The 12,169-nt window shown below is 48.4% G+C and overlaps 1 protein-coding gene and 1 long non-coding RNA gene across 10 annotated transcripts in view; one reads left to right on the top strand and one right to left on the bottom strand.

Annotated features, from left to right (window-relative positions):
* Positions 1-2,774: 2,774 nt before the first annotated feature.
* Positions 2,775-9,088, bottom strand: LOC140651402 (uncharacterized). Of its 3 annotated transcripts, none has more exons than XR_012042391.1 (4): positions 7,598-9,048; positions 7,329-7,501; positions 6,628-6,860; positions 2,775-6,108 (listed from the first exon to the last, which is right to left on the bottom strand). It is a non-coding gene; the product is annotated as an uncharacterized lncRNA (long non-coding RNA). The 3 variants fall into 3 exon arrangements; XR_012042390.1 differs by having other exon boundaries at positions 6,628-6,850; positions 7,598-9,047; XR_012042387.1 differs by having other exon boundaries at positions 6,628-7,501; positions 7,598-9,088.
* PLXNB2 (plexin B2) overlaps positions 8,357-12,169 on the top strand; it is a 263,445-nt gene continuing 259,632 nt past the window's right edge. For 4 of the 7 annotated variants that reach the window (XM_072860778.1, XM_072860825.1, XM_072860814.1 and 1 more), the window contains exon 1: positions 8,357-8,454. The gene's annotated coding sequence lies outside the window, so the exon portion shown is untranslated. The other 3 variants (XM_072860806.1, XM_072860788.1, XM_072860797.1) reach the window with 2 other exon arrangements.

Here is a 12,169-nt window from a genome sequence, read left to right as displayed (position 1 = left end):
CTTTTATATACTTTTCCTCCTCAGTCAGAAAAACAAGGAGGCTAAACGCAAAACAAAACAATTCCAGCAAGACTAACTAACATCTTCAGGGTACTGTAACATTGGCACTGGTCGTTTAATCATAGTAGGCTTTACCTTCACTAGAAGCATTGCCATACTTAAAGAAGCAAAACCATCTACTGCAAGGCTCCGCTCTTCCCTTACCAACATGGCTCAATGCTCCTCCATTTCAGTGCACCATTTCCCCATAGCCCTTTTAGCTCTGACTTCCAAGTTTCATAAAACAGCAGTACAACTTGCAGAGCACCTGAGGTGATCTTTCCACTGTATTCACTGCTGGTAAGGGCTCGTCTGAAGGATCATGGCCAGTGTTGAAAACTGCATTTCAAGGATGAAGCTACCCACTTACACAAGTCCAGAAAATAATCAGAGACCTAGAAAACAGCCCACATGAGAAGTTTGAATGAATGAGGGAGGAGGAGTGTAAAGAAATGAAGGCTGAGAGAAGGTATAATCACAGCTTTCAAATATGTAAAGGGGTTTTGTGAAGATGCAGGAACAACCTACCTGTTTTCAGCATCCTTGTTAGCATAAAGAACAAAGTATTTCATCTGTGGCAAGGAAAATTCAGATGGGATATTAGGATTACAATAACAGTTAAGTAGTAGATAGATGGCCTGCAAAATGCTCAGACCTCCGTCACTGGAGATTTTTAATAGATGGGAGCAAACACATCAAAATTTACCTATAGGTGTAGATGATACTGCTCCAAGTCAGGGCTATGTACTAGCTACCTCTCAGAGGTCCTTTCCAGCCCTCTGGCTCTGTGAACTCCCATGCACAAGACTGCCCCATAGATGTGGTCCTGGCAGAAAGACCACATGGCACAAAGGGACATTGGTGCAGTACGTCTGCACCCGTCAGTGCCTCTTTGTGCGGCGAGCCTTGGGAGGAGGCACCACCCTGGCTGTGGCTGGCTATCGCAACCTTTTCTCCTTTTTAAGAGAAATCTGAACTGAAAGGTATTTATGCTGTAAAAGTTTTCTTGAAAGGAAGAAACATTCAAAACTATCTAAAAGATTATCAAATTCCTGATTTGCCTGAGCCACTGTGCAAGACAGTTCTGTAGTTGATTTGATGTGACTGAATTTTGTTCAGCTCTCACAAATTTTATACCAGACTTTGTGTTCTGCCTTATCCCAGAGGAGTGCAGTGTCTGCAAGAATTATTAGAGTGAAATATAGCACAGCCTCAACTATTAATTGCTTCAGAAGTGAAGACCCAGGCTTCCTTACACTGCATCCAGGGAAGGAATACGAGCATAGACTTGATGCATATATGTATCTATATAAACCAGAACCATTGGAAAACTGAGTATCTGAGTTTTGTACTTGTGGAAACCTACACAAACTCTCACAATTCACTTCAGATTGCTGAGTTCCAGTTATCTGACATGCCTGTGATAAACATGGGGGTTATTACATCCTGAATCATTGTCCAGAAGAAAATAACTTAATCTTCTAATAAACTAAAACATGAAAAAAAGGCATTTTTGAGACTGACGCGAAGACGACATTGAGATTTTGCAATATCCTGATGAACGAGGGCCGTTTACTGTGGACAAAAGACAGTGACTGCATTTTGGCCAGTTCTTTGTAGCATCACTTTCTGAGGACAAACACCGCTTTATTCTGGCCTGAGTCCAAGTGAACCAACTGCCTTCATCACGAACATTTCTTTAGGTACTCTGTCACCATGGCAAAGGCGCTCAAAATGTGATTAATGGCAATGGGAGATCATAACAAAGGTTAATGCTTTTTCAGCTGTATGCCACTGTTTTTAAACCAGAGATTTGGACGTGTACTGACCAGCCAGTTCACCCACTCATGCAGGGCACTATTCACATGCCAGACTGAGGTTGCGCTGGAGTTTTGGTAGGCAAAAGTAACAGAGATGGGCACGGTAATCAAAACTCTATTAGTCCATCTTCGTGCTGTTATCTAGCCAAAATCATTTGAGTTGGATGTCCCAGGCCTCAGTACAAACTTCATGATTTATGTATGCTAAAAGCTGCTTTCAAAAACACTCATCCTTTTACCGTCTCCCATGAGCATCAAAATGTCCAATGTGTCTAGCAGGATGCTGTGTATTTATTTTTCACGTTGCTCATGAAGAAAAGCTGCTTTAGTAAACCCACACGGGGTGGCAAGCAGTGTTAAGTAACAGAAGTTTCCCGTTGATTACCCTATTCCATCTCCTCCCTGTGGCAGAAACAGATAAGACGTGATTTTTCTACCAATTTCATTGACATGAAAATAACCACTTTTAAAATCAGAGCTAATGAGCTAGAAATGTACAACAAAAAAATTGCTCAAAACCTGTAAATACGGACACTGAAATGCAGCTATTTGACATGCCGAGCCACAACAATGACACATGATTTATTGATTAGTTGCCATCACATGATGGAAGCTCAGCTAGTCATTTAAAATACTCTTATTATCTTAGAAATCTTCCTATGAATAAAAAGGTAAAATACAGCCTCTGTGTTAGCAGTCAATATTTTTCTATCTTAACTGATGTGTCATTGATGAATTCTGATTGATCGAAGTCTTTTAAAATGATAAATGCTTCTCTAACTCTGTTGTACCATATTAAACTCCTACTATTTTAGCTGTATGTTTAACTACTATAGTCCAGATACACTTGAATAGTATAAACACAAAATTTCTGCAATATATGTTCAGAAAATATTAATTATACACTATCCGAGGTTACTGATGTAAAAAGATGCATTATTTCTAGCATAAAATAGTTAAATCTGATTTTCCACTCCTGAACAGAACACTGTAATCATGCACTCTTACTTGTAATTGTCTTCCCACAGCCTAGCTCTCCGTAATAAAACTAGTTCAAATATTAGTAGATAATGAGATTCTATTATTTTTTCTACAATATAGATATATTTATCACAGCATGCATGGCAGTTAACTAATTCCAATAGCCAGTTCTCCAACTCGTTGCAGAATTAGCAATAACATCGAGTGTAAGTATATTGGCTGGGGTTCAAATGAATGGTTACTTTGTGAGAGCAGTGGCTTTGCAACTTAGCTAGGCAGCTGCCTTAATTAAAGTTGGAAATGCTGGTTTGTCTGGTTTATATATATGCAGGGGTGCGTGTCTGTGTGTTTGTGAAGGGTCTATTTAAACAAAAAAGGACAAAAAAAGGGCAGGGCCAAATACTCGTCAACATTTTATATTCGTTTTCAGTTTAGCTACATTTTAAAACAACACTAAACTTTCTGCTGAAATTGCTTATCATATTTTGATTTTTTAAATTAAATTCCTCAGAAAATTCAAGGTAGCATTAAAAATACAAGCATTGCCCGTATGAACCTCTTCACTACCCAAGGATCTCTAAACCAGGCTCACACACAAGCGGGTACAATCAGGGCAATGTCAGAATGTCAAGTCCTGACTGCAAGGGCTGCTACTTGTAATAGTTATATATATGCATATAGACATTGCACACATCCATAGAAGGTTTTCTGCAGATTCCACATGGAAATTGTATCCAGGGCCTGCTGGTTTTCTATCTCATACCTTTGTGCAGCAATTTATATCTGTAGCAAAGTATACACAAAATGTCTGCTAAACTAAACAAAAGCAAAATTCTGACTGGGTAACATTTTGCACAGGGGTAAACAAATGTACCAAGTGACAGTTGGTTAGAAAATACCAAAAACCACCTGCTCCACGTGGTTCAAATATTTTCTGTCAGCAAAGGAAAAAAAATGAAGGAAATCCTAAGGTTATTTTACCCTTAAACATTTTTTTCTGGATTGTTGGAAAACGGGCACTGAGAAATCCATCAACCACAAAAAACCCAATATACACAAATTGATCTGCCACGTGAGTGTGGTGCAAAGGGCATGAAAGTCAGGATGTGCGCAGTGACATTTCACAAATCTAATAATAACACCTTAGATTTATCTGGCACTTTTCATCCAGAAAAAGTAGATCCCAGGGTGATTTATGGGCTGTGAAAATATAAATATGTATATTTGGGTCATTTCAGTCACTAGTGGAAGACGATGCGGTGCCCTATCAGAACCGAAGACATCACACTGCCCTGCACTCAGAGAATGAAAAAGTCTTGTAGAGCCCTTGTCTATATCTTAACCATGAGATGAAAACCATTCATGTAGTGTCCTATTTCTTGTGCTCTTTGCATTCCCTTTATTGATATAAATTTGTTACAAAGGATGATGGTAGCAGTGGTGCTAGGGCAGACTGAATCTCCACTACAGCTGCTGCCCGGTACAGCAGACGCATTGCTGCTTACACGAGGAGGAATCCTTTCCCCCTTCTTCCCCCTCCCCAGCCTTCAGAAGAGAGCTGAGATGCAGGAGATCCTCCAGCAGGATGTAATGAGGTTGCTCGGGCATGTGGGCATGCAGACAATCAAAGTTTTCTGCACACAGACAGTGCAATTTTAATCATTTTAAAGGATTTGAGGTTCTGTTTCAGCTGTTTGGGTTGCTCCATGACCACAGGGCAACTACCTTCCTTCCCAAAGGCCGATAATCAATCATCTGGCTGTTTATCTGCCCATCAGCCCCCCATAAAAATGTCAGAACACATCGGCTAGTTGCAAACAAATGAATAAAAGAGGTAGAAGCCTCAAAGATAATTAAGTTCCCAGGGGTTTGTGAGCATCGGTGACTAGAGACTCAAATTAGTTTTCCAACAGAGAGAGATGCAGGAGGAACTCGGCTGTTAAGGGCCGTGCTTGGCAGCAGCCAGTCGCCCCAGCAGTGCAGGCAGCCGCACTGTGCAGGCAGCACGCGTGCTGCTCCGGACCAGCAACAGCGGCTGCCGCCTCTCGCCACCGAGAAGAGATGTCACATCGGACATGAAAGAGAAACGGGAGATGAGGTTATAGCAACGAGTGAGTCAGAGACGAAGCCACAGGAAACCCGTCTTCATTAGTTCTGTTGCTCATGGAACAAGGTGTTTTTAATAATGACAGCTGGAAATTCGGCTCTTTTTTACAGGCCTTGAAGGTCTCGGCAGTAGGAAGGATACTGTGTATTGCTGCGCCTTAGATAAAATTGAGAACTGATGGTGCTGGGAAGGGAATCAAGAGAGAGGCACAGACGTTGCATCCAGTGTAAAAGACAATAACAGGCAGAGAAAAAAACAGAAGGACGTGTGTAACAACGAATGTGTGATAACAAGGTGAGGAGAGAAAGAGGGAGTGCAAAGGGAGGAAATAAATAGGAAATTGAAATCTGGACTAGAGTCCTATTCACATGCAGTCCCATTATCTGCACCTTTACACTGGAGAAGGAGCAAGCACGGCTTTCCCTCCCGAGCTGCACGCTGTCTGTGCATGTGTAAGTGCACGCTGGCAGTGAAGATCCCCGAGAGTCTGGGAAGCTGTTAATCACTCAATCCTTTACTTGTTGCTCTTTTCTAAGCATTTCTGCGTTTAGGATTTGATTTGACCTCTTTTTTTTCTTTCTTGGTGCGTGGTGATAAGGGAGGGGAATAATCCTTCAGCTGCAAATAGCAGGTTTTGATGTGCAGCTGTTTATCTGGGTTCACTGGGGAAATATCTCCCTGTATCACATACTTCTCCGCGGGGGAGAAGGACGATGTACTGGCTCCAAGGCAAGGAAGGGCTGATGGGAGGCAGAAGACCATCTTGTGAACACTTTGCACCTTCGCAAACGGGCCAAGTGCTGAATTTGGCACTGAATTCAGTAACAAAAGTGCTGTGGCACACATTTGTGCCCCAGCTGGCAGGAGCACGGGCTGATATACCATGCTGCTACTTTAGTACAACCACATGTGCCTGGCAGAACAGCAACACAGAGAGGCTTAGCGGAGAAGACAGCTGTCCTGGGATGGGATGCTGTGTGGCCACCTCGAGCTCCAGCTCAGTTTCATAATCCCTGTCACACTCGGCAAGGTCAAATGCACAGCAGGTAATTGTTACGGACTGGATGAGGATTCAGCACGGCTTCACTTCACCAGCTCCTCTTTTGAATTAAATAAACTGTCACCATTGCTCTGGCTCTGTGTGTGTCCACGGGCAGGTTTCTAAAAAAAAAAAAAAAAAAGCTGTTATGAGGCCAGAGCAACAAGAGCCGGAGGAAACCGTGCCAGCCAGAGGGAACCATGTGGCATGCCGGGAGGGGGCTAAGGCTTAGATTTAGCCTGGGAACAGCCACCATGAGACAGCAAGAGTACGGCAAGCACAGCCCTGGCCAGTGGCCATTGGATGGAGCAGGCGTGGGCCCACTACCGGGGCTCCCTCCCCCAGTAGGGTGAGCAGATCACTAGGTTCGGAGCAGGCAGGGTGGGGGGACAAGTGACAGAGCCCCCAGCAAAAGCCCCTGGGGAAGAGCACACTGGGAGGCAGGGATTCACAGGCCAGGGCACAAGGAGAGCCGCCTGGCCGGTAATTCCAGGGCATTCTGCCAAAAGTTTGGGCACAACCTGGCCAGAAGCCCAGATGTTGAAAAAGCAGCCTGGAAACTGAGGTCTTACCAAGCCCATTAGCAGCCTGTGAGTTTCTCTGTCCTGGATCCCTCCCAGGGCTTGCAGGACACGACTAACCTAATTTTCCTAGGGAAGTCCCATCTCCCTCCTCTTCAGATTCCTCTTCTCTCTTCCAGCAAGTGAGAGGTACAGACGGGGGATCCAGATCTTCTGAAACACCCCACAATTACACCAGAGCAGTTCTTTCTCATCTTACAGTGACTCAGCCCAGTCAGGTGAAGAGCAGGAAGGAGGCAAACAAACAAGGACAAGGGCCTTCTGGTAGAGGTGCCTGAAAAAACTGGGCCAGACTGGTAAGACCCAGCCAGCATAGGAGTCTGCCTCCCGAGTGCAACCCCAGAGGGAAAACCCCACAAAACCCCACGTTATGTTCGAATGGTCCCAACCCACCGTTAAGACTGAGGTGGCACTTCGCACGGCCAAGGTCTGAAAGCCACTTCTAACATCTCCTCCAACAGTCTCTCACTTTTTACTCTTGCCCAGGTTTTGGAGCCGATTTTTATTTATTTGGTATTTGTTGCCGTTCTGAGATGCAATGACAATTTTTCAGCAACTTCCAGGGTGCCATTTGAGAAGCGTGGCTTTCTGACCAGCTCTCTCCTGTTGTTTCACTGGGAAGCCCAATGCACACAGCATTTAATGAAGCTGCGCTCAAAGTGCCAACAGCAGCTAATTAATTACTCCTTGCAACATTGCTGGTCCACATTTGACTGATGGAAAGCTACCTACAAAGTCTAAACAACTTGCCCAAAGCTTACCTGAGCCATTCTTCTAAGACATCCCTCTTTTTAATAGATCATCCCTACATTATTTACAGTCGGGACAAATTTGACATCTGAAGGTGGAGAAGATCACGATGGTAAAGCAAGGCGATGCCATGTTTACACACAGGCAGGGAGCAGGCTCTGCATTAACTCCTGTTGGCGTGTTTCTGGGGGAAGACAGGAGAAATTTGCACACAGGCTTTTTAGCGGAGTGCCTGAGCGGGAGAAAAGACCTTCAGAAATTGCCATTACAGAGAGTTTACCTGAGAGAGATACACCCTGGAGTACTTTAAGTTCGCTAACGATGTTGCCGGTGACATATTTGGGGCCCCGTAATGACAGGTCAGGGTGTGCAGGAAAAGATGCGAGCTCTGGGAGCCCAGGAGCCTCTGCTCCGGGGATGAGGGGTGGAAATGAGGCTGCTCCCTACATATTCAGGCGCGTCCCCGAAACACCACCGAATACGCCACGTACCCCACGGCCTTTAGCTACGGAACAGCAAGGAGCCCCTTCCCCAGCGATGCGCCCTGCCCGCTGGCGAGCGCCGCGGGGCCAGCGCCGGCCCCAGCCGCGGGCAGAGGCTGCCCGGAGCCGCCGGGCAGCGCCGCCCCGGCAGTCCCGCCGCCGCCGCCGCTCCCCACTGTCCGCCCCCGGGGGCCCGCGGGGCTGCGCTCCCCGCCGCGGACCGCCCGCGGGCGGCTGCGGGCTCGCCGCCCCCGGCGCTGGAGCAGCCGCCCCCGGCCCGGCCCCAACTCCCCGGCGGGGCCCGGCGCGCCCCCGGCTCGGGGCTCCCCCGGAGCGCTCGGCCCCGCGGGCGGCCCCGCTCCGCCGCGCCGGCTCTGCCTGGCCGGCGGGCAAAACAAAGCGGAGACGGGAAAAGGAAAAGGGAGAGAAAGTGCGGCTCCTGCCTCCCCCCGGCCCTCCGCCTGGACCTCCCTGCGTGAGGCAGCGCTGCAAGCGGATCCTGACCGGGGGCAGGGGGTGGGGAGAGGAGGAGGAGGAGGAGGACGGAGGGAGGGAGAGAAGGAGGGACGAACGGGAGCCTCTCTCCTTCCCTGGGCTGTTTTTTCAGTTTCCTGTCTCGCATTGTGCTCACAGCGGATATGTGCTGCGCCTACAGGTGTGTCCCCTCCTCGCAGCTTTTCCCCGGCTCCCCGGCGTAGGCTCCGGCTGTCGGGGGGCGGCAGCGGATCGCGACCGTCATGTGATGATTAATTTCTCTCGGGGCCGTTTCTCTCTCCTCTCTCCCTCTGCCTTCCCCTCCCTCGCTCCCCGCCGCTCTCCTCCTTCCTCTCGGAGGCGGCCGCAGCCGCTGCCGCCTTCGCGCTGACTCCGGCTGCTGTGGCGGCGGCGGGGCCCGCCGGGAGCATGGGCGGCCGCCGGGGGCTGCCGTAGCGCCTCTGCCCAGCCCGCCGCCGCCCGCCCCGGGCCCCCGGGCGCCGCCGCTCCCGCTTGGGCAACTCGGACGGTCCGCGCCCGCGGGGCTCTCTCCCGCCGGCGCCTGCACCTGTTGAAGGTAACGCAGCCCCCACAGCCCTGCCGCTGCGCGCCTGGGGATGGGGCCGGGGGGCGGATTTCGCGGCGAGGTCCCCTCCGTCTTCCCCCGGCTCGGGAGCTGCTGCATCGCGGGCAGAGCAACTTCCCCCTCCTCGGCTGCGGCCCCCGGGGCCGGGCGGCCGCGGGGCAGGGCGGCGGGGGCCGGGGCGGAGGGGGCTTCCGCCGCGCTGCCCGGCCCCAGATGGTTTTGGTTAAGGGGCTCCCAGGCGGCGGCTCCGGACGTGGAGCGCCTCTCCCCAGCCGCCGCGCAGGGCCGGGGGGAGGCGCGGGGCGGCGGCTCCTCCCGCCCGGCAGCCGGGGAGCGCCGGTGCCCGGCCGAGCTGCCTCCGCTCCCCGCCGCCGCGGCGCAGCCCCGCGCGGTGGGGCCGGTTGCTCTCCCCGGGAGCTGCGCGATCCCCGCGGCGCGGCTGGGGTCAGCAGCCCCGGTGTCGCGGCTCGCCCTGGCCCGGCGCCGGCCCCGCTCTCCGCCTTCGCACCGCCGGCTCGGGAGCTCGTTTGGGTTTTCCTGCAAAGGCGTTTTGTCTCTTGGCAGAGGCGGCTTTAAGCTTTCTTTCCAAACTGTTAATTAGATATACTGTGCTTTGCTCGTGTTTCGTGCAGGCGAATGGAAGTGCGAGGCTGGAAGGGCTTGTGACTCAAGGCATAGTTATTCGGGAGCTGCAGAACACCTCTGCCTTCCTCGTTTAGCCGGGCTGTACCTGTGACTTGTGACTTTGCTTTCTCCGAGACTGCGTCAGTCTCGGTGACACCCAGAGACAGAAGGGATCAGTAACGATTTGGGTCCTTTCTGGGTTAATCAGACACTCGGGTGAATATACAAGGAAGTGTAAGTTTATTGCATCTCTGAAAAGCGTTGCCTTTGTTGTCTGTGAATTACAACACCACGGTCCCGTCCCGTCCCTATCGCGGAGCTTGTCATCGAACGGTAACTTGCTTGTGAAGGAACTTGATGCTTCTGTAACTAACGCTGTTACCTTGGATGTGATGATTAGCTTATTGAACACCAGAGGGAACTCTGAATAGGTAATTCATTTGAGGGAGATGTATGCTTATTTTACTGTTTATGTTCTCATTACAATGGAATCTAGAAGGAAGCAAAGGCTAGTAAGTAATAGGCTGCTGGTATGTACCTAGGATTGGCTTCAGCTTGCTTTACAGTTCTGTTCTGAAGGCGTCAACCCCAAAGATGGGCTGAGAATTTTCTTTTTTCTTTTCCAAAGCATGAAGTATGTAACTGGCTTTGCAGGAGCAGGGTTGTGTACCATGCTGTAGGCAAATCAGCTGGGTGACCCATTCCCTGTGAGCTAGGGAGTGAGATTATATATGCACGTTGGGCTGGTGCTTAATGCCCAGCCTGCCTCTTGGGTTGCGAGACAGATCCGGCGCGCTTGGGTACGGGGGCTGCCACCTGCGATGGAAAAGCCAGAATAGAGCATGCTTCCAGCCAAAACAAAAGGGAGGAAGTCTGCTTCCGAGCCTGGCATTGCTTGTCCTCCTTGCGTTGAATACTTGTGGGTCTGAAGTCCTGGTGGGAACACAGTCTGATTGCACGTGGAGTAGAAAATTATCTTTCTTAGAACATATTACTTAAACCAATACAGAAAGTAAATGATGGTGTTCAGGAAAGGAGTTTCAATGGTGGCTTCTGGTAGCCAAGGCTTTTTAAATGATCTGACATAACTGTAAGAAGCTGGTGTTGACCCACCAAAAAATGATGCCATGTTTTGTAGTAAAATGAACCCCCAAAACATGCACCTGATGCTTTGGATGCTCGTGATGGACTGTTACAACAGTTTTGATAATCAGACTTCTTTAATACGCCTGGATTGTCAACAACGTGGGAAGGATGATAACACAGCAAATACACTTGTGACTCTGACTTATGCTCCAGGAGCCGAAACATCCAGCTGTTCATTCTGTCCCTTTGCCAGAGGTTACTCTGCCATTCAGCCTTGTGTCCTATTGGACTTTGAATCTGCCGGAGTTCACAGCCTGGCATATGAATGTAAACTGCGTTTTATGGCTGCTCATGTTAATGTGTAATGTTGTGAAGTCCAGTGGCATGAGGCTCCTGTTCATCTCTCTGTCCTGGCAGAGGGACAAGGCAAACAGCTGGGGTCAGCTAAATCAAGCTGCAGTTGTGAACCAGAGCCCATAAGCACCTATGTTCTTCTGAAATGGCAAATGTGACTCCAGTGAACCACCTCGTATGCTGCCTTGGTGGGCCATGGTAGCGGGGAGGCAGCCCTGCAGAAGAAGAGGTTGTGCGACCTTCTCGGTAGGTCGGTCACAGCACGCAGGGTTCTGGGTTTCAGAAGGATGTAGCAGACAGTGCACCTGAATAGCCCTCCTCTTCCTCTCCTCCTCCTTCATCGATTCTGGGAATTAGCAAGTGAACCAGGGATTTTTCTTTTAGCCAAATCTTGCTTTGTCCATCTAACTTAAAGACCTATTACATAAAATATCCTCACTAAGGGCACAGCCCTCTTCTGTCTGAATTTTCCTACAGATGTTGTTGGAAGTGGGATAAAGGCTTTAAATAGCTTTACAAAACTGGGAGCTGTTTGCCTTGCATGCAGAAGCTCCCTAAGAACAAATTACATTTTGAAGGGAGATCTCTTCATGAATGCCTATTAAGGACAAAAAAATTCCAGTGACTTGTTGCTAACGGGTTTGAATTCTGGCTTGGTTTTGAGAAAATGCTTTGCACATTTATTTATTTTTATGAAGATGTAATACTAAGCATTTGTATTTCTGTACTGGCTATAATTTGGAACTTTTAATATACTTTTATTTATTGTATGAAGCACAATGAAGGTATTTATTACACTAGTGTCACATTCTGAATATTGAATTACAATTGTAAAATTAAGGTAACAAGCTTAAATTGGGGTTTGCAACTTTAAGCTTTTGCCAGCAAGCAGTTAATGGCAATGTTAACTGCTAGTAAAGTAATTGCTACCGTTCTTTTACTGTCATTTTGTTCTCACTTTCCTCCAGTCAGACTGTTCCGCGGAGATATAATGAATATTCACCAAAATAGCTTGGCATTGTCACTTATGCAATTCCTCATCAGATCCAATGTGTTGATGAGCTAATGTGCACTTGATTAAACCTACTTGATTTATGCAAACAAAAACTGTAGGTCCTTCTTGAAGTAAAGTTAGCACCTGCACAGCTGTTAGTGAGATGAGAGTCTAAATAATTAAGATGGAATTAAGTAAACAAACAACCCCAATGTGGTGTTCCTCCTATTTCTTCACCTTTATCTTTTAGTT

This window comes from Ciconia boyciana, chromosome 1 (genome assembly GCF_034638445.1).
Source record: "Ciconia boyciana chromosome 1, ASM3463844v1, whole genome shotgun sequence".
Taxonomy (NCBI): Eukaryota; Metazoa; Chordata; class Aves; order Ciconiiformes; family Ciconiidae; genus Ciconia; species Ciconia boyciana.
The sequence above is the reverse complement of the archived record's forward strand: the minus strand, read 5'-3'. Positions and strand labels throughout refer to the sequence as shown.